Here is a 23,375-nt window from a genome sequence, read left to right on the forward strand (position 1 = left end):
CAATTTTGGGAGTATGGCCATCTTCAGGATGTTGGTTCTTCCTATCCAGGAGCATGGGATATCTTTCCATTTTCTGAAATCCTCTAGGATCTCTTTTTTAAGAGTACTGTAATTTTCCTGCACTTATATTTTCTTCTAAGTGTTTTATTTCTTTTTTAATTTTATTTCTTTTTTATTTTATGTAAAAATAAAACCTCATAAAATAACAAGAGGATAACAATATTCATATTGCATATTGTTATCTTCAAAGTAGTTACTCAGATTACAAGATACAGGCATAAGAAGTCCTCCAAATAGTATTGGCACAAACCTTTCTTTTCAATGAACAAAGAGAAGCTAATAGTATAATTATCATGTTTTTTTTTTCTCTTTCATGTCTTCCTTTCCCCCCTTCCTACCTTAGTTCCTCTTCATTTTTGAAAACTTTCTTCCCATTTCACAATATCTATTATACATTTTGATCCTTATTTATTCTCATTTATTGATCCTTATTTATTGATAAGTGATCCTTATTTATTCTTTCAATTTCTCGCATCAGGGAGACAATAGAATGCTTACATATGTGAATCTAATTTATTTCATTTATGAGTATGATCTCAAGTTGCATACATTTGCCTAAAATTGTCTCAAGTTTGTCCTTCTTTATGGCTGAGTAGTACTTTTGTAGAAAAAATCAGATCTTTTCTATCTATTCCTCAGTTAATGGGCATTTTGGTCATTTCCAAGATTCAGTTATTACAAATTGTGCTGTTTTTTAAAAGAATCCCACACTGATTTCCACAGTGATTGTAGCAGTCTACACTCTCACCAACAGTGGAGAAAGTTTCCGTTTTATCCACAATCCCTTTGGCATTTATTATTGATTGATTTCCTTGTGACAACCATCCTTTCTAGAGTGAGGTAGAATCTCAGTGTTCTTTTAATTTGAATCTCTCAGATGACCAATGATGTTTGACTTTTTTTCCTATTGTAGTGGTTGATACATTGTTTCAACTTGGCTGACCTGCTCTGCGCAGTTGAGCTGGGAAGCGCCCTCTCTGGGACACAGTTGGTTCCACCCTGGAGTGCTATTGGGCCGGCCCTGGGACACAATTGGTTCTACCCTAGGGCACAAGGGCCGTCCCAGAGTGACTCAGCACAAAAAGTGTATATAAAGGAGCTGAGGAAGGCTCCCGCGCACTGCCTTGCCGCACTTCCTTGGAGAAGTTAGTGTCTTCACAGGAGCGCGCTCCATAGGAGCTACAGTGTTCATTGGGGAGCACGGAAAGCCGCAGCTGCTGCGCCCCCTCCTCTGCTCTTCATTGTCTTCTGCTGCCAGTAACTGCTGTCGTTTGCTTTGGAGCCAGCAGAGTACAAACTAAAACCTCCACAAACTGTGAGCTAAACAAACCTTTCCTTCCTTCATTTTGAGTGTCGGGTATTTGTCCCAGCAACGAGAGAAGAGTAACTAGGACGCATATATTTACTTGTCATTTGTATTTCTTCCTCTGAGAAGTGCATGCTCATCTCAGGTGCCCATCTTTGGACTGGGGCCTTGAATTTGGAGACTCTGATCGTTTTCAATTCTTTATATTTTCTGGATAGAAGTCCTTTGAGGAATAACTGGTTAAATTTTTTTTTTTTTAGTTTAATTTTATTTTTATTTTTTCCCATAATTTTATTGAGAAGCAAATAGCAGTAAGACAGTTTCAAACCAAACTGGTAGGACAGTTTCAATAATTAACACATTGCATACATTCTTCCTAGTGGTTAATTGCTGTACAAGATGCGGACTTGATATTCTATTTACAAACACCATTAGAACAAATCGCTCTATTCATTAAGAAAATGTAACTATATATCTATCCTAACCACTTTGCATACACAGATACAAAATGGACATTCATCTGTACCCCTTTTTTTGTTAAGTTCCGTTATTTGAATATTATAGGTATGTAAACTCAGCAAAATATTCTAAAAGAGCCCAGTAGCCCTTAATAGTATTGGGTCTTCTGCTTCACTGGCAATGTCAGAAATTGTTGACCTCGTTTTATTTCTTATTACTAAGTTTGTTATTCATTTTGTGTTCAGTGTTTGGCGTGTGAGGCAAGTGTCCAAATTCCCTCTTTCCTTGCGATATCCAGTTACCACACTCTCATTTGCTTTCAATAGTTAATTTGATTAACTGTCAAAAAGTTAGTTGACTAAAAATGCGTCCATTTATTTCTGAAATCTCAATTTTGTCTCACTGCTCTATATGTCTTTTTTATTTTAAAGAGAATTTAAAAACAATACAAAATTTAGAAACAAGATGACAGGAAATTAACAATGGTTACTGTATTGCATATTGTTATTTTCAAAGTAGTTGCTCAGCACTCGCTTTGGCAGCACATATACTAAAATGGGAATGAGTCAGAGAAGATTAGCACGGCCCCTGCACAAGGATGATACGCAAATTCATGGAACGTTCCATATTTTTTCAATAAAATTAATAAAAATAAATAAATAAAGTAATTGCTCAGATTACCATATATAGGTGTGTAAGATCAAACAACATGAACACTGTTCCTTTCAATGAACAACAGAAATTAGTAGTACAATTATCTTTGCTATCTTATATGTTCCTTCCTTTTTCTTTCCTTTTCCCCATCCCAGTTGTTCTTTCCCATTGAGCAGTTTCTTTCCCTTTCACAGTACCTGTTGTACCCTTGGGATCTTATTTACTCTCTCAGTTTCTTAAATAGGGAGACACTGCTATGTTTACACATCCAAGTTTGGTTTATTTCACTTATGAGTATGCTCTCTAGTTGCACTCATGTCTGTTCTTATTCTAAATTACACAGAACTGATAACCATAACAGTGTTAATGGTTTTGATATTGGGAAGTATAAGCTTTCTCTAGCTTTGTCATTTTTCTGTATTTCTTTGGGTATCTAGCTACATTGTATCTCTGTCAGTTTGTTTTGGCTTTGTCAGTTTGTTCTAAAGAACTGAAATTTTGATTTGGATCGTGTTGTATCAGTAGGTCAGTGTGGGGCTCTTAGTAGTCAATCTTCTAACCAATGAATGCATGATATCTTTCAGTTTCTAAGGCCTATTTTTTAAAAATTCCCATGATTTTTGTGGCTTTCAGTGTCAACCATCGAGGGAAATTTTTTGGCAAATGTATTAAGAATTTTATTCATTGAAATGCTATTACAAATAGAATTGTTTTCTGGACTTTGCTCTGGGAAAACTCGCTACAAAAGCATAAAAATACTTCTTCATATTTGACAACTCATATTTGTATACTGATTCTGTGTCCTGTTACATTACCAAACTCATTTACTATATTTAACAGGTTCCTTCATGGATTCCTTAGTATTTTCCGTAAGAGAAAGTAATCTTCAAATAAGTCTACCTGCTTTCCAGGTTGTTTACTTTTTGTTTCTTTGTCTTGCCCAGTTTCCCTAGAGTGGAGCTTCACTACAGTGTTAATGAGAAGTGGTGAGAGAAGACGCTTGCCTTGTTCCCTGGCTAAATACTTATGTAGTCTTTTATCATTATGTTCATGTTAACTATGGAGTTTTCATAGGTGGCCTTTATTAGGGTAAAAAAGTTTCCTTATATTTTAATTTATTGAGTATTTTTAACATGAAAACATATTGGACTCTGTAATATTTTCTTTCTGTATCTATTGAGGCAATCATGTCCTTTCTTCTATTAATGCAGTACCTTACATTGGTTGCTTTACTTAAGTAGAGCCCCCTTGCTTTCCTAGAATAAATCCAACTGGTTTGTTGTGTATAATCCTTTCTCTATGCTGCTAGATTTGGTTTGAGCATGTATATTTGCAGACAGGCTCCTCTTCCAACAGCACAAATGGCTGTCTGCAATCGGGTGCTTTTCTCCATTGAGAAAGAGAGAACATCTCACCTTACATTATAACAAAAGTTAGAGCTGGTTCTCATTGATCTAAAGTGGGTCACCTGTCCTACAGTGAGCCAACAAGTGTAGTCAATGAGATCATATTGCTGACTAGTTGAGTTCTGGTTTGGCAGGTAGGCTCAGTCCCAGTAGGACATGGATCCCAGTGACAAATTGTGGGTCTCCAGAAAGCGGTGGGGCTCTAACTTGCCAGAATAATGCCTGGAATCAATTGAGTGGAAGAGTTGTCCTAGAGGAGGCAAGAGTGGTGTGGCCGTGCAAAAGTCAGCAGGTGGTAGGAGCAGCAGGAGATGAGATCATCTTCTGGAGGGAAGGGTGTGCACAAGATTAAGTGGAGAATTTGAGAAGAAAGAGATGAGCTTCAGGGTGTTCTATAGAAGGGTGGAAGTGGAAGCAATGAAAAACGCACAGAAAATTAAGGTGTCAAGGCCCCAGTAGCCAAAGGAGGTCCTGGTTCTCAAGGCTGTATACACACCATTCTTCAAGCTGGTTGTTATACCATACCAGGGTTGGGTCTTTGATACGTGTAATGGCATAAGGAGGGGCATAAGGGAATCTTTGGAACTAATGAGATGGCCACTTGGGCCACTGATGGCACCACACAGAGGCAGGAACAAAGAGGGGCTAAAAGAGCTTATCATCAAAGAAGAGAGCAAGTCCTTAAGAGCAGAAGTCTCAGGGAAATTCAAAAGCATCTGTGTGGGTCATGAGACAATAGAAGGGCAATGTGGGATGTGATGGAAGCCTCAGAGGAGAGGCAGGTCTAGAAGTGGATGAGGGGAAACCACTGAATTTAATAAGGACCATGACTAACGGGGTAGAAGCTCCAGGTCATTATAGTCTTCTAGTGTGGACAAAGGCAGTGACTTGACTCCTAGTAATCTATTGAACACTAAGGGGAATGTGATTGGCCTCTGTGAGCAGAGTTTAATCCCAGGGCAGGGAGGAGTTACACAGAGGAGCTGGAAGACCACAAAGGATGGGTGATAGCTGAGACTCGATGCTGAGACTACTCACCAGGGCCTTGTAGGTCATCCTGAGCACTAAACTTTCTTCCTAGCAGTAAAGACAAACTATTGAAACCATGTGAGGCAGGACATGACATGATTAGAAATACATTGCTAAACAGTCCACTGTCTGTGTTTTGGAGAGTAAATGGGGATGGGGTGTCGCTACATGGTCCAGACCATTATCAGCATAGGCTTGTACCAGGCAAAGGCCAAGTGTCCAGCACAGAATTGGAGCAGAACCCATGGGACAGAATGAATGGATAGGGAGCCAGGACAAAAAAAAAAAAAAAAAGGACAAACTCAGAGGAAGAAGGAAGCCAGCACAGAGAGAAGAAGGCAAGAAGAGAGTGGACCAAGAGAGCAATCTAGTGACTGGGTGCTCCCAAGATGAGTGGCTCAAAAGAGAAGGCTCTGCAAATGTAAGTGGCCACTTTTTGCCAGATTCTTGAGGATCTGCCTTCCTCCCTCCTTCAAAGGCATACTTATGAAAGATACTACACATCTAATCAGGAAGAAAATCAGCTACAATCACAGTTAGGGTTTAGAAACCATAGTCTCTTTAGCCATATTTTCAAGTCATGTGTGTGTGCACATGCACGCATGTGTGTATATTATTATGACTATCATTGGATCTAAGCAGCAAAGGATTGAATCCAAATTAACTGTAGTTGCAGTCAGTTAACAGGTGCCAGCCATTTGCTCCGAGCCAGAATTTGTGCTAAGAATTTTATATGTGAAATCTTGATTATTTCTCAGAGTAACCCAACAAGGCAAGCACTAATATTACTACTCATTTTCATAAGCAAGAAAAAACTGGTGACACGGTGAGTCAATAACAGCACCTGGACTACAGGATGGATTCCGCTGGACTATAGTGCCCAGCAATGAAATCTATGTCTGCTTTTTTGTTCACAGGGCTTTATGGCCCTTGAAGAAGTAAGGTATTTTTTTCAAAAATTGCTTGCACACCCTGCCCTGCATGCTTGGCTGTCACTCACTTGACAACCTGTCTGTCAGTAAAGGTTTCTGGGGGAGAAGTCTGGCCAGCCCCAGTCATCTTCCAAACCACGCATGACACCATGCTCCCTGCACCACCTCCACCAAACCTTCCTCAGCTCACAGGACGGGGAACATCCACAAATGGGAAACAACAGCCCAAAGAGACAGAGACAACCCACAAGCTGTGGAAGGCAAGGCAAGGCTCAGATACTTGGGCCCAATTTCTAAGTCACCCAGGTCAGGCTCTCGGCCCTATGCAGGAAGCATTTGCTCTCTGCACCAGACCACGTTTGCACAGCTTTTGCTTAAACATTTCCACAGAGCCAAGACGCTGAGTTTCTCCTTTCCTTTGCACATTTACTCTTTTCATTATGAAATATTTCAAGCACACAGAAAAGTATAGTTGATGATATAACAAATACCCACATGCCCACTACTGGGAATGAACAAAGGTTAACATTTCTTCCCAGTGTTTACTTCAGATCTTTTTTTAAAAGAAAGTAAAATATTACAGATGTATTGATGATCTCTCTGAATCCCTCTCCAATTCCCTCTCCTCCCTCTCTTCCCAGAGGAATCACTACTGTGAAATAGTGACATACTCTATTTATCTCTTTAAACTAGGGCAGGGAGGAGTTGCACAGTGGGACTGTAGCTACTTCAGATCTTTCAATATAATATTGTTTTGCATGTTTTGATACTACATGTAAGTGATTTTATATGGGAGTATCCTTCCAACACTCAGTTGTTCATTCAGTTTTGTGTTGTAGATGTTTATCTAGATTTTTTTTGTAGGATTGGTCCATTTATGGTGACTGCTATGCAAGATTCCAGTAGGGGAGGATACTGTGATTTATATAAACACTCCCCATCACAGACATCTATCAGTTTTTAACTCTTAAAAACTCTGTTGTAATAGGCAATCTCATACAGAATAAATGTGTCATGGGATTTGAATATTTCAACTTGATTAAGTGTTGCCAAATGGCACCACTCAGACCTGAGCAGTTCTTTCACCCACAGAAAACCATGGTGCAGTCAAGCTCCACTCCCCTGCTCCTGTGCTAGGCATGAATTCTCCGCTGTTCTCATGAGTCCCATCTCGGGCTCCATGGGCATCCGTAGGAACTTCCTTAGAGGGCTGAAGCATTTCCCCCTCAATCCTCTCTCTGCTGTCTTCATACCATAAGCTCCATTTCTGGCCATCTAAGATTCCCCCAGAGCATTTTCTCAAGTTTCAAACCAAATGCCCCATAGTTAGTAAATTGGTATTTTTATCAAATTTTAAATGAATGAATAAATTAATTTTTATATGCAGAAGTGTCTGTGCGCTTTTGGCAGAGGTCTTTATATTGAAGGCACCCAACTTGCAATATTATCTGTCAAAATAGCTCAAAGAGTGTCAAAGATAAATTTGGCTGAGATTTTGTCGTCATTTGGGCAGCTATAGAAAATTATCATAAACTGGGTAATTTATAAGGAACAGAAATTTGTTTCTCCCAGTTCTGGAGGCTGGAAGTCCAAGCTCAGGACACCAGCATGGCTGGGTTTTGAGGAAAGCCTTCTTCTAGACTGTAGACTGTCAACTTCTTGTTATGTCCTATAGTGCAAAGGACATGGGAGAGCCCTCTAGGGTCTCTTTTATAAAAGCACTAGGCCCATTCATCATTTAAGGCCTCTTAAAGCTCTCCCTTTTGCTATGATTCCCATCTGTTCTATTCGGATTTCAACACTTGAACTTTGAAGCAAAATTTAAATAAATTCAAATCTTGCTTTGAAGCAAGATTTCCATGAAGTGAAGGTATTCTCCACTCCTATAAGCAGTCTATAGCAATAGTCCAGTTGATAATAACTGAAAGTCTTTACTGGTGCTCAGAAATTTTTGCCAGTCTGTAGCCATACCACTCTGAACCTGCCTGATCTTTCCTGATCTTGGAAGCTAAGCAGGGTAGGCCTGGTTAGTACTCAGTTGGGAGAAATTTTTTGCCACAGCTCAAATCCCATCTTTTAACATTCACCGGCTCCATTTTTACTTAAGATTTTTGACCCAACTCTCAGGGCAACATTTAGTATTACACTCCGGAAACCATGGAACAATGACCAAAGAGATTTATCCCTAGGGAAGTCATCATTAACTTCATCAATAAATGGCATAAACTGGGTCACAGTTAGCCTGGGGCAGCATCAGTGTTATATAGTACATGTAATGATCCATATCATGCAGGAACTGACCCCATCTATCAATAGTCAAGTCAACCAGACCCTGAAGCCCAGCTGAACAGTGACTTGGGTACGTGAACCACTGGATTATGTAGACCACAAGTACCAGGCCTGGAGCAGTGTGTACAGTGTGAAGCCAGGACCTCACCCTAATACCATATCTGACCAGACCCCCAAAACCATGCTAAGAAGAAGTATAGGAGGGCTGGGGACATAGCTCAGCAGCATAAGCATCTGCCTGGCAAGTGCAAAGTCCTACATTTGATACCCAATACAAAAAAAAAGGAGGAAGAAGAGAAGGAGAAGAAGGAAGAGGAAGAGGAGGAGGAGGACTGGGGCTGCACTAAATCCATGATCTGTGCCCTTCTGACTGCATTGTTCTGCTTCCTTGTTATTACTTGCAACCTTATAAGTTGAGGGTCTCTGAGATGTAAGGTGAATTATTTCAGTGGTGAGAGTATGAGGGGTGGAAGAGGTGATGAAGGTGGAAGTGAGAGAGGCAGAGATGGTAGTGGAGGTGACATAGGTGGTGGCAGTGGTACCATGGGAGAGAGGTGATGGAAGTAGAGATGGGGGCTGTAGAGGTGAAGGGAGGAGAGTTGGTATAAATGGTAGAGGTGGAGGACATGGAGGTAGGAATGATGATCATTGAAAGTTTGATAGAAACATGTCAAGATATTCTTTATTAAGAAGAAACCACTGTGAAGGAGGAGTGGAGAATTCCTTCACTTCATGGAAATCTAAAAGGTGTGAGTAACACTCTACCAAAAGAGCCACTGAGTTTGCTTAAGCAGATATGGTTTTGTCATCAAACTGAATTGTACATAGAAAGCAATTAAGAGGACATCAAAAGTCTAGATTGCCAAAAGCAGCTCCATGGTGTGCTCTTGGCTTGTCTTGATAACTGAGAAGACTATGAACTCATAACGTTGCTCCTCAGTGAATTCAGTTCCTAGGGGTGGGGGCCGCTGAGCAGCTACCCTTCTGGCCAGCTCACATCTGGACAACCTCTCCAAACCCTCAGCTTCTCCCTTAGGCTGAACAGGTTGGGAGACAAGGAACATAGGTGACCACGGGTTCCATGGCCTTCCTTCCCTACCACAGGCAGTATTACATGAGAAGGAGCAGGTCAGAACACCCCCAGAGAGCTCTGTCTGGGCAGCTTCTCAGCGCACCCTCGGGGTCCACACTAGTCCATATCTACAGTTTTAGATACTACCATTATAAAAGAAGGGCAGAGGACTGTAGTCCGATGTGGTGTGGGCCCTGCAAGGCCAGATGCTGGGGAGGTCCTGAAGCATGCTGGCCACCATGCTTGGAACCAAGGGCTTTCCTCCCAGAATGTGTCTCCAAGGAGACAAGTCTCTGAGGCGGAGCTGTGAGTGTCCCACTGACCCCATTGTTCTCATATTGTCAAGTCTGCATATTTTTAAATACAACTTGAACTTGACCATTCATATTTCATCACCTAATTTGCTCTGTATCATCTTACCAATAAAAATGTCTTCCTGTTCTGCACCCAGTTTATGAGCCTCAGCAGAGCTATTAGGCTCCCTGTCTTCTGGACCTCGGTTGCCTGCCCAGAGGAGAGCCCACTGAGTTTGATGTGGCTGCTCACCCCACCTCCCAGTGCTGCTCGCCACTGCCACCTTCCCAGGGAGTGCAGGCCGGACTTGGCACCACCTCCATCAGGGCCTCCATGGTAGGGTTTGCATCATCCCCAAGGCTAGTCAACATGTCCCAGCTGTCTGAGAGGGGCCGCAAACAGCCAGGGAGTGCAGATATTACTGCCTTGCTGGATAAAATTCCTCAGTGAGGGATAAGATACCAATAAGAGTCAACACATTTCTTGCCCTTTCAGTTGCACACATGGATTATGTCAAAGGAAGATGCTCCATGAATTTTTTCTGGAAGCAACTCCTGTATATGAAGAAATGAACTTTGCTGTTTGAACCTGGGATGCACACAGCACTCTACCACTCGGAACCTGCCTAGCCCCTTTCGTGGCCTCATGGTCGCAACCCCACCCCCAACCCCAAGCCCCCACTCCCTGCTCACCCCCCCCACCTCTCTTCATCCCCACCCCCACTTCCTTTAGGAATTTGCCTCAGGCTCTCATGTCTAGAGTGCCCTGAAAAACAGCTACTTCACATCATCTCACTTCCAGTGGTAGATATCACAACTTGGGGGTAAAATGAGCTGAAAGAGTCCCACCTCCTTGGGTAAGACATGTGGAGCCTGCAGCTGGAGAGAGACATTCAAGTGGGAAAGGATGGTAATGAATAAGTGAGCTACTGTGGAGCCAGCCCAGTGACAGCTTGAGGGTGCTGAAGAGCTGATTTGGGCTCAGCCTGGGAGTCGAGATTGCATTCACAGACAGGGGGAGAAGTAGGCATGAACACAGATTAGGGTATAAAACAACCCCAGGTCCTGGTCCACACTTTGCAGTTTACTTACTGTGTGACCTTGAAATTATTGCTTCCCTTCTCTGGGTCTCATGTCTTTACCCCAAAGCTCAGGATCATAGATGATCCCTGATCTTTTTAAGATGATGAGATGAAGTAGTGCTCACAGAGCCAGCACACAGGAGGAGTTTGAAGGATGAGTTTGACAGCTTGTGGGCCAGGTCAGGGCCTTGAGTCTCCTCAGCTGCGCAGAGGGGCTGGGTTGAATCAAGATCTCTACATGTCTCCAAATCTTCCTTTCTGGCAGTGGACAACTATCCACATAGGAAGTTCCCATGTCTATGGAGAAAGAACCTTCAGAGCCCTCCTTGCCCTGGCTCCTACTTGGGCCCTGCCCATCCAGGGGTCCCACAGCACAGAAGAGGAAGAGGCTGGAGGGAAGAGATAGAACCCTCTGCTTATCCTGGTTCAGGGGCTGGGGCTAAGGTTGGTGAGATCCTCACAAAGCCATCTCCTGGGAGCATGTTAGAAAGACAGGGCCAGGAATTACTCTCCCTCTCTGCCTCTGTATCTCCCTGCACCTCTCTGTTCTCTCTCTCTCTCTCTCTCTCTCTCTCTCTCTCTCTCTCTCTCTCTCTTCTCCTATCTCTTATCGCTGTCTCTGGGCATCTCTGCCTGTTGCTGTGTTTCCTGTCTCTCTGCTTATCCCTCTGGCTCAGTCCTTTTGTGCCCCACTCTCTCTGTGTCCCTCTTGGGTTTACTCCCTGCCAGTAGCTCTCTGGTTCACAACCAGGAACAGATGGCTGCTAGACCTTGGCCAGAAGCCCATGTCATCACGCAGGCTCCTCCCTTGATGGCAGCTTCTAAGCGACCACCTGGGGAGTGCAAACGGTGCCACAAACAGGTCACTGTCACCACTGTGATTCAGGGCCTGGCCCAGCCAGGGCCCAGCCTGCCTTGGTTAACCCTGAGACAGGCCAGCTCTCTGCCTTGTTTGCGCAATAGCTGCTCTAGTGGCCAGAAGCCAAGCGTCAGGGAGCAGGAGAGGGAAGGACAGGCTTCCATCCAGGAGGCTTTGCCAGGTCCTGGGATAGCACGAGGAGCAGTGTCACCTGTGGACACTGAGAGACACAGCCATGGCCGTTGGGATGGCCTTGGCCTGTGACCCCCATCCAGAAGTCCCTGTACCAGCAGGTAATGAGGCCAAGATGTTGGCCTAAGGCTCCTGTCTGATTTTACCTAGACTTGCAGGATGGGACCAGAGTGGCCTTGCAGATGACCACAAGGACAGCCTAGAAAAACATTTGAGTGACCAGTGAGAATCCAGCTTCTCCTATTCTTGCTGAACCTAAGGAAATCTCAGAGTGGGGGAGAGAACTGATTTTAAAGTTCTCTTCATCTACTGTGTACTATGGAGTGGGCCAGGTGCTGAATTCAGAGTAGCCACATCAGACAGGAATCAGAGTCCAGAGAAATGAAAACAGTTTCAACATGCTCCTGCATCATTGGGGGACTTGAAGTTCAAATGACCTAGTTACATGTATGGGGTATACATGCATGCATGCGCACACGTGCACGTACACACACACACACACACACACACACACAATTTTCTTAAAACATGACCTGTCATGTGCCTGGAATTTGGTTGTTACAGCAAAACACAGATGAATGCCACAAGTCCTGCCCCCAGAGAGCTCAGCACACGAATACCTGCCCCCCAGCCACCCTGTTACACTGGAGTCCCAGAGTGAGGTGCAGTGTCCAGGACTGTCTCTGTCCCTTCTGCTGCAGCACCCTGAGAATGGGGCAGGCAGCTGCAGTTACACAGCTGTGACTGAGTCCTGAGCTGGTCCTCTCCACAGGCCTGGGGTATGCAGAGGGCACACTCCATTATCTCACCTGCCTCCTGCTCTGGGCAGTGGGAGTGATGACTGCTGGGTCATTGAAAATGCTGGGGTGCTAACCTGCCTATGAATGCCAGACTTCAACTCCCTAGCTCCTAGACAATCTTTTAGGATGAAAAGAACAATGCCCAGCAGGGCCCCTCCCAGATGCAGAGAAGCCAGGGAAAGGCAATCCTCCAAGGAAGACAGGAGAACTTCTGGGGTGGACCAGACTAGCTGGTGTCCCGATGCCAAAGGAGGCACAGCAGCCTGGGTGCAGGCTCCAGAGCGGAGGCCTGAGGCCTGTGGCTCCCTGCACCCCACAGGCAGCCTGCTCCTGCAGTGGCGCTGAGGCAGCTGGGCCTGGAGCTCTCCCAGCCCTGCCCTGCCCTGGCTAGAGGGAGGACAGGATGGCAGGATGCAGTGGGAGCAAGCTCGGTTCATGTTTCCCTCCTTTCTTCCTGGCAGGGATTACATGGTGAGCAAGGACAGCTGAGCTGGCAGGTGGGTGGCCAGCTCTGGAGAGGGTAAAGCTGGGGAGGAAGGACGGCTGAGGTAACTCAGGCCCAGCGCAGTCCCCTTGCCCCTCCTAGCCACCCTGAGCCTGCACACCAGTGATGAGCACACCACACCTAGACCTGGGGCATGAGCACCTGCACTTTCTGTACCCAAGACTCTCCTCCCTGGGGAAGCAGCAAATAGAGTTCTCCAGACAGATAAATAGACTGGCTTCTGAGAACTGAAGGCACAAAAGTTTATGAGGAAGTAGCGTGGCTCTAGGGAGTGAGCTGGTAATTCTAGACTCTAGTTAGCACTGATCCATCTCTCCCAGCCTCCACCACGTGCCCCATGAGCAAACCATTAGGAGATATGTGTTTCATAAAGTACAGATCTGCCCCATCGCCACTGAGATCTTCACCTTGAGATGTCATGTTGCTTGGGCCACCTACCTAACTGTCTGGGAACACTTCAGTCTTGCGATAAAGGGTAATACTTCAGTCAGTCATAAAGGTCCTCAGAGACTCATTACAATGGAAGGAACAGTTTGGTGATGTCCAACGATGAGAGCCAGGTGTGGATCCAAGATGTGCCAGGCATGATTTGTCAGCAGAAAGCTGAGCACACCCTGAGCGTGGAAGGCCTCGGTCTGGGCCTTGTGGAGCCCTGGATGAAGGCTCACCAGAAGGGAGGGGAGGCTGATCCTCCCACCCTGGGGATCGGCCTCTAATCTCCACCCCTACCCCTAGAAAAAGATCCCGTTCCTGCACAGCAAAGATGGACCCCAAATAGGCTAATTGTCCATAGATCTGCCTAAGATTACTTCAAAAATCCTGACCAGATTGTTCAGGGCCAGAAATCTCCCAGCTGGTCCCTGGATCTTGTGCAGCCACCAAGGGCCTCTCCAATTCTGTGTCAAACAGGTATGGCCTGGCACTGGGCTCCAGCAGCTGTGTGTCCCTGTGGCCTTCCTCTCTCCTGCTGTGTGAGCCAATGGGCTTTGCCGTTCCTCCCCACATGCACCTGTGGGCAGTGTGATCCAGAAGTGCCGTCACACGGCTTGTCAATTGGTGACTCAACCCTTCATTCTAAGCCTCTGTATTTACATGTTCAGCCTAGCCCTCCTCTTCTTGCTTCATGCCTGCTCAAATGTACCTTCTTGGGCCCCAGGCCTGCAACTCTACAATACAAGAAGCAAAATGCTGTTGGGATGATTAAGAATAACAAAAGCGCCCAGCATTGGACCCAGCACAGAGCAAATGCCCCGTGCATATTTCTTTCCTTGCACTTTCTCTCTGTCATATTCCATTCAGGTCACTAGAACAACCTACTGGGTAGTACATAAACAATAGAATTTTTCTCACTGTTCTGGGGATTGGGAAGCTCAGGATCAAGGCTCCAGCAGATTAAGTATCCGGAAGGACTCGCGGACTTCCTCATTCATAGACAGGCTTCTTGCTGTAGCCTCATGTGCTGGACGGGGTGGGGGTGGTATTTTGCTTATTTTATGAAAATACTAATGCGAAGGTTCTGCCTTCAGGATCTACTTACTTCTTAAGGGCTCACCAGTTAATACCATTATATTTATAACAAAGCGTGCTTGCATGCATGGTTGGTTTGGGCCAAGGTGATAAGACTACAAGTTATTCCTTTAAAGTTCTTCCCCCAAAATTAGTGTTCTCATTCCATGTCTAGGGCTTCTCAAACCATAAAGATAGGGCCAGGGAGAAGGGGAACCACCTACAATAGCAGGGCTCCTGATGCCACCACCATTTACGTTCTGACCAAGCCCTCACTTGGTGAGTCCTGCCACAGGCTCCACACATCCCAAGGCTCAGACCCCCAGGGCACAGGAATGGGCATGGGGCACACTCAACCCTCTCAGCCAAATGCCCATTCTCCTCAGAGAGCTTTCATTGTCCTCTCACACAACATGGCAAGCAGGAGCCCTGCCAAGTGTGTTTCTTAGCAGGAAAGCCCACATCTGGCCACACTGAACACAAGGTGGGCATCAATTTGTCAGCCCTATGTGTCCTTCACTAAATTGACATCTTGTCAAGAAGAGTGTTGTCCTCAATGCTCCTAGTGCTTGACTCCCAGACTTAGAATTGGTAGAGAAGAAAATGAATGTGGGGAAAATAAAGTGGATAATATGGCTCAGACACAACTGACTGTCCTTGGAGAAAAACAATTCTGGCCCTGGCCTAGGACACTGAATTTGGGTCCTAACCTTGCAACCTCTCAGCCACTTGACCTTATGAAGCCCCTTTGCCTCTCAGAATCTCCATTTCCCTGTCACAGAGCTGAGCACAGTAGTTGGTATTATTCAAGTTTCTCCTAAGGCTGCGAGGACTCTGAGGGGATTTTCTAGTGTGGTCCTTTTTAAGATCCCACACTGATCCCAGGGTCTCTCGTAAGCAAATCCAAAAGCTGCAGAACACTCCTGCCTGACCTCCTCCCTGACCATGACAGAGCAGGACCTGCGAGGAGGGGCACAGGAGAGGAACATGCCCCACTTTCCGACTTCTGCAACTGGAACCATGCATAATCACCCTGACCTCAATCTTTCTCTGTGAATTATACAAAGAGAGTTCCCTGAAAACGAGGCCTGTGAAAAGTTCCACAAGCTTCCTAACCTAGCCCCATTTCATCCTCCCCAGCTTAATAAGGACCTCAGCTTGTTAGCTGTTCCGGTCCAGCTCACCTCATCCTGTGCCTGCACATGTGAGACTAAAAATACCATCAGCTCCTAGAAGAGGCCCTGTCCAGGGACAGCCAAAGCTGAAGGCTATATCCTGCTGCAGCCTGGCTCCCCTGTTCCCCTGGGATCCGGGCCACTAGGCCTGTCTCACTTGGGGCCGAGGGGCACCAGCATCCTTCAGGCAGCCCCTGCAGTGCACAGCAATGATCAAAAGGCTGCTCATATTTATCAGTGGCTTCATTCATACCCTCCAAAGTCTATTCTGCGCCTCTCCTTGCTGCCCCAATAGACAGCCCCATCTGGCTGTGCCAGGTTTCTTTCTTAGGATACTCTTGCCAAGCAGAACACTGCATTGGTGTCTGCAAATGTCCAGCCCAAATCTCACCCTGCCCCTGCAAAAGCACTTATACAGTCCCTTTTCACTAAAATATGCAGAAAGCAACTATACTTGCTTAGTGGGATAACAAGATCTGTCCAGAAGCCACTGGAAGAATTATGTGAACCAATCTCTTGAGCTTTTGTTTCTCGATTAAAAAATGGGCACAAATACCTCAGTCCAGTGAAGACTCCTTGTCTACATGCACAAGGAAGGGGCCAGGGAGATAGTTCAGTGGAATAAGCGCCCACCCGGCAAGTACAAGGCCCTGAGTTCAATCCCCAATACTGCAAATAAATAAATAAATAAAAATAAAGACTGATCTACATGCGGAAGGAGGTGGACCGAGGAACACACAAGGGGCATGTCGATCTTTCACTCACATGCTTGGCGAGGCTGGAGAGGTAACCTCTCCCCGGGCTTTCAATGCCACTGGATACTTCTATTGGCATTGCATAAGATATTTTGGAAATGGTGGTGAGAGACGAATTGATTTTCATCATCTTCATCCCCAGGAAGAGGCCAAGAATGGAATCAAGCATAACGCCTGAGAACTTCAAAATACTTTAAATTTGGAGTGGAGCATTTCCTACATTTGCACATGGTTATATGCAAGAGATGGGATTTAAATGAGCTATGACAGGAAAATATGGAAAGTCAATTAAGGAATCATAAACAGAAATACTGAAACAAGGAATGACTGACGGGTGGATCAGGGAGAGATATTCCAAAAAAGTTGAGAATGGAAATTGCTCCTTACAGAATGAGTCACGGCTTGGCTTCCGATTGCTGTGGGAGCTGGGACAGTGGCTATGGAGAGCGGAGCGGCTCTCCCGAAGAACCAACCTCTCCCCAAATTCATGTTCTAATTGTTCCTGCCAACAGCAGAGGACAGTGCCTTTAGGGTCACTTGTCCCCATTTAACCTCCTTCTCTTCCATTCCCTGAGTGTCTGTGAGACAAGATCCAGAACCCCAACTGCTAAAATTCTCTGAAAGTTTCCACTGTGTCTTGCAAGGAGTGATTCTGTCCAATTTGACCCAAACATTTATTGAGCATCTCCTGTGTGTAGTGCACAGGGGCATGTTGTGTGGAAGGAAGGGGAACTCTTAAGTGAGTGAGACCTCGGCCTGGTCCTCCAACAGCTAAAGGGTGCTGGAGATCTGACAATGACTTCACTTGATGCTTTGCCAAGGAACACAAGCAACCTCGTGTACACTGGAGTGCTGCTTTCCCAGCTAATACTTAAACGTTTGTGCCATTACAATAGAGAAAAGGAACTCATGTCTGCACCTAGAAACACACACACACACACACACACACACACACGTAAATTTATATAAAATAGCTCAAGAGGTAATATAAGCAGAAATTAGAGTTACACCGTGTAATCAGTTACTAGGATGACAAAGGTTTATATAATGATAATATCTGATGCTTATGACAGTGGAAGAGGAATTTGAAGTACACAGCTAGAGAGATTGTAAATAGACACAATCTTTCTGGAAAGTAATTTGACATTGTATATATCTCGAGCCTTAAAATAGTCATAACCTTTGACTCAGTAATTCCACTTCCAGGAATCTATTCTAAGGAAATCACCAGATATGTGGTCAAAAGTATATTAAGCACACAGGTATCTATTATCACACCATTTACTAAATTGAATGTGAAACAAACAAAACTTCTAAAAAGAGAAAAGAAAACTGTGTTGTGGTACATCAGTATAATCAATGATTAGACTACCTTTTAAATCAAGTTTCAAGGGCTGGCCAGATAGCTCAGTGGACGAAAATGCCTGCTTAGACAGGCATAGGGATCGGGGTTTGATCCCCAGCATATCCTGCCAGCCCCGCCCCCAGGGCAGAGATGGCAACTGAGACTGGGTGTGATGGTGCACCTGTAATCCCAGCACTTGGGAGGCTGAAAACAGGAGGATCACTACAAGTCCGATCTGTGTAGTAAGACCCTGTACTAAGTACATAATAAATAAATAAAGTTTTGAAGCATTTTTAGTAAACTAAACTGTCGAATGGGAAAAAATCATGACATCAAACTGACATGATACAATTTTAATTTTATTTTTAAAGCTATATATTCACTTATTATATGTAGTTCAGAAGTGATTAAAGGAAATACTAAGTGACAGAATGGGGACAGAATCACCTTCCTCCATGAGTGATGGAATCATCTCTCCCTCTGAGAGATGATAGAACTTTGGGGGTTGTATTCTCGGGTTTATATAGTTAAGTATTTTCTGAATTTTCAGTCCTGAGCAGAGGTTTGGCAGAACAGCTCATCCCATCTCTGTTCAACAGAGTTCCATGGCACAGCACCCCCAAACTGTCCTCAGGGCAAGCTCTGAGCTAGGGCCTCTCCTTCAGTAGGAGCACAGAACCCGACATCCTGCCTGTTCTGAGCAAGGTAGACACTGGTTGTCCTCTCCATCTGAGTCTAGCTCTTCACTCGCCCAGGCCTGCCACCCTGTTATCACAGAGCCTCCTTTTCTTACACAGCTCCTGTGTTTGGGTCTTGGCCCACACCCTTGCCTCCCCTCTCCTCTGGAAGGCCAAGCATGGGGAACAGAGGCTTTAGTACCATTGTGTTCATAGTACCATCAGACTCACACTATGACTATTTCCTGTTGTCACCACTGCTGGCAATGATCAAAGTGGCTGCTCTGGTGGACAACAGAGCCACTGCCCATGGCAGAGCAGCCATTGGCCACTCTTCAGCTCTCTTCTGACCCTTTCTCCAGCAGGTTGTCTTGCTTCTATGTCTCACCAAACACGCCACATTCTCCCCTCAGCTCGCTTCCTAGGCATGGCCCTTTGCCCAGTCTCTATGCCTGGAAGGCCCATGCCCTTCTTGGTCCTTCTGCTTATTCATACCTAAGGACACCACTCAGATGTCCCCTCTACCTGTAGTGTTTTTGGGCCCTTCTCTCTAGTAAGACAGAGCATCTCTGTTGTGATTTTCCTTTCATTTCATCATGTGGCATGGCACCTAGTAGGGACTCAGGAACAAGCTTACCTGTGCTGGGCAGCATCTTCATAAGAAAGCTAATGGAAGTAGAATGCTCCCTTGATGGTATGCCCATCCTCACCTCAGGACAGGAGGCAACTTATAAAAGCCCCTTGTAATGTCTGTGAAGATGACAGCCTCTGCCTCCCTTTCTGTTCCTGTAAGGCTACCTCACTGCTCCTGAAGACTACTGAATGTTCCATTGCCTCTTGACTATTGCCACCATCAACAGCTGTGCCCAACTCATGCCATACAGCCTGGTCTAGCTCATGGACTTGAGCTTAATTTTTTTTCTCAACTCATCAGAGCACTTGGAAACCAAGGTCAGTGTGAAGAACTATGACTATGTTTTCCTGGGGATAAATCCCTGCTTCCCTGGGTGATCAGGAGCACCTCAGTTTCTTGTATCTTCCCATCCCAACTATGGGACCATATCCATGAGACCCTTCTCAGAATATGAAGTAGTCAGAGCTGACTGGAACACAGGCAAATGCCATGGCTATAACTAAGCTACAGCTAAGTACCTCATCGTGTGTCAACCCACTAAGACTGTCAGTCATTTGACAGATGAGAAAAATTGAGATTCAGTGAGAAGAATCACACTGCTCAGTGTCACTCTGCTGGAGATACATTTTTGTCTAGCATAATTACTTCAGAAGAAATTGGTATGTTTTACAAATTTGATGGGTGTTAAGTATTGGATGGTAAAAGAGAGAGGCACCACAGAGACTCAGCATTGATGAAGAGCTCCAAAGGGTGGGCTAGCCAGGAAGACTTCAGGGCAGAAGTCAGGGCTGGTGTCCAGTCTTGAAGGATGGCTACATTACTTTCCAGGGAGATCTGAGGGGGTTTCCTAGGAAGAAGTAATATCAACAACAAAGTCCCAAAAGTAAAAGAAATGAAGTTGCATTGGTCTAGGAGTTATGGGAAGCCTACCCTGGCTGTGGGAAAGGTGTCCAGGAAAGGTGTCTGGTACCCCATGCAGTGAACCACCTACCTCAGTGGAAACTGAGACATCAGGACACAGGGGATTGATCTGTTGCTCTTTTTATTCCTCCTGTACTGAGATTTGAACTCAGAATTTTTGCACTAAGCTACATTCCTAGCCTTGTTTTATATTTTACTTTATTTTGAGACAGGATCTTGCTAAATTTCCCAAGGTGAGCTCAAACGTGCTGTCCTCATGCCTCAGCTTCCAAGAGTGCTGGGATGACAGGCATGCTGTGCCTCTGCTTCTGGCAATGATCTGTTGCTTTCACCATTTTACTCCACTCCCAGGTCCCCCTTTCCCTTATATCCACATAGAAAACGCTGTTGCATCTGCAAATCCTTACAGAGAGGAGATCTGGGACTGTCCAGCTGTCCCTGCAGGTAAGAGAGATGGGTCTCGCTGGGGAACTCAGTAGAGGTAAAGAATTATGACTGTTGGTGGCTCCTGAAAAACTATAATGAAAAAACACAAGAGAAGTCAGGCCACACCACACTCAGGTGAAGGTCTCCCCACCATCACTGAGCTCTCTTTTGCATTCACCATGCCACATCTCCAAGACAGTGAAGCCCACTTGGAACCCAGGACCACTCAGAGGTTACAAATTCCCCATGCACACAGAGGAGTGGAAGCAGTGGGAGTGACAGCTGATCATGTCTAAGTGCCAAAGTGAGAAGATAAAGGTGACAATACAGCAACAGTCATGTGTCACCTAACAAGGGGGATGTACTCTAAGAAATAAATCTGTAAGTGACTTCATCATTGGGCAAACAACAAGTGTACTTCATAAACCTGAATGATATAGTCTACCATGCACTGAGGCTATATGATGGACACACACACACACACACACACACACACACATACAGAGGACTCAGTAAACCAGAGACGTGTGAGACTGCTATGGCATCACACAACAGACTGCATTACAGTAGCCCTTTATAAATAGCAGGAACACAATCTAAAATAATGATAAAAGTCAATATGCAAATCAGTAAGCCCCCATTCATTAACATTATCAAGTATTATCTGCGGTACTAAGTGCATATGCTATACTTGTTGACACCAGCATCATAGCACACACAGCAGTGACATGTGACACTGCCACAGATATGCAGTCACCGGGCGATACGAATTTCCCAGCTCCATTATGATCTCATGGAACCACCTTTGTACATTCGTCTCACCATCAACCAAAATGTTGTTACATGGGATATGCTATATTTTAATATTTTTGCTACTTTTGGGGGGTTTTTTATTAATTTTATTGAGAAACAAATAGCAATGAGAGAGTTTCAAAACTGATAAATAGGACAGTTTCAATAATTAATACACTGCATATTGTTGTCTTCATAGTAATTATTCATAGTCTAAGATGCAGACATGATATACTGTGCAAATACTATTAGTACAAATCTTTCTTCTCACTGAATTAAGAGAAAGTAGCTGTATATCTATCCTACTTTGTATATACAGATACAAAATGGTCCTTCCTTTGTATCCCCTTTTTTTGTTTAGTTTTGTCAGAGATGGGTATTCCATTGCCATTTAAATACTGTAGGTGTATGAATTCAGCAAAATAATCCAATATAACGCAGCAATCCATAATAGTAGTGGGTTATTCATAGGGCTGGAAATGTCAGAAGTTGTTGACTTGAAGGGGCTGGGGAGATGGCTCAATAGAATAAGTGCTTCCCTGGCAAGCACACGGGCCTGAGTTCAATCCTCGGTTCCACAAAAAAAAAAAAAAAAAAAAAAAAAACTTTCACATGGAGAGGAAACATTCTCTCAGGCTTTCACAGAGAGCACATTGGCCAAGCATTGGCTGTGACTCATCCACATGGCTGACACTGACGAAGGATCTACAATCCGAGGTACAGGATCTCAGGATAAATCCTGAGGGCATTTCACTGACCTCATCAGACCCAAAAGCTACAACTCTTGTTGCATAGGTCCTGTTTTACATTGGTCTTGACCATCCAGCAGAAAAGTATAAAAACGAAGTATAAGAAGTAAAGCCATGCTGTTATGTTGAGCTGTACGGGACTCAGGTCAACAATTTCTGACATTTCCAGTCAAGCAGAAGACCCAATACTATTATGGGCTACTGGACTCTTTTAGAATAGTTTGTTGAGGTAACACACCTATAATATTCAAATAACACAACTAGACAAAAAGGGGGCTACAGATGAATGTCCATTTTGTATCTGGGTATTCAAAGTGGTTAGAATAGATAAATAGTTACATTCTCTTAATGAATAGAGGGATTTGTTCTAATAGTGTTTGTGGATAGGATATCATGTCTGCATCTTGTACAGCAACTAACCACTAAGAAGAATGTATGCAGTGTGTTAATTATTGAAACTGTCCTACCAATTTTGTTTGAAACTGTCTCATTGTATTTGTTTCTCAATAAAATTATGGGGAAAAAACCAAAAATAAAAAAATAAATAAATAAATAGTTTTTTTAAAAGTTGTTTACTTGAGCCCTTTACAGCTCAGCATATTAATATGGCTTTACTCTTTATACTTCATTTTTATACTTTTCTGCTGGACGGTTAAGACCAAGATAAAGCAAGACCTATATAACAAGAAATGTAACTTTTGTATCTGATAAGGTCAGTCAAATCTCCTCAGGATTTCCCCTGAAACCCTGTACTGCAGTTTGTAGATCCTTTGTCAGTGTCAGCCATGTGGATAAGTCATGGCCATTGCCTCAACAATTTGCTCTCTATAAAAGCCCAAGAAAAAGTTTTCTTTCCATGGGACTCTCCTTAAGCACACTCTACATCATTGATCACTTTCCTCTGAGGCCCCATAATCTCCTTGATCAGTAAATTTGGAACACAACTGAGTTACAGGATTGCACAGTACAGGTTCTCCTATGTCCTGAGTCCTTACTGACATTGAAAGGCTAAGGCTAAAATGTTGGTTGTCCTTGCAGCCCTTCTTTTTCTCTAATTTTTGATCTGCAAACTTAAGTTGTTAACCCTATAGAAGCGAAGCTTAATGATATTATTACCCCATAACATAGGCAGTTGAGCTTAACCTCACTATCTGTCTGAATATCAAACATCTTAGATGTAACATGGAACAGGTTACTTTTTGGGTTTTTATGTCCTGAAATTTCCAGCTTTTTCTGTTAGTGGTAGTAGATTGGACCCAGACCCTTTGCAGTGAGCTACATTACCAACCCTTTTCTATTTCTTATTTTGAGACAAGGTCCCACTAAATCACTACGTTGCCCTGGCTGGATTCCAACTGTTGCTCCTTTTTCCCCAGCCTCCAGACTGCTGGGATTATAGGAATATGCCTGTATTCCAAGCCCATTTTTTTTTATTTTAACAAATATTTCTTTTTTTT

General features: G+C 44.2%; 1 non-coding gene across 1 annotated transcript; it reads left to right on the forward strand.

Annotated features, from left to right (window-relative positions):
* The first annotated feature begins 2,351 nt into the window (after positions 1-2,351).
* Positions 2,352-2,458, forward strand: LOC111814226. Its single transcript, XR_002819266.1, has one exon. It is a non-coding gene; the product is annotated as a U6 spliceosomal RNA (small nuclear RNA).
* The last annotated feature ends 20,917 nt before the right edge of the window (positions 2,459-23,375 follow it).

The sequence above is a fragment of the Octodon degus genome, unplaced genomic scaffold (genome assembly GCF_000260255.1).
Source record: "Octodon degus isolate 3935 unplaced genomic scaffold, OctDeg1.0 scaffold00008, whole genome shotgun sequence".
Lineage (NCBI taxonomy): Eukaryota > Metazoa > Chordata > Mammalia > Rodentia > Octodontidae > Octodon > Octodon degus.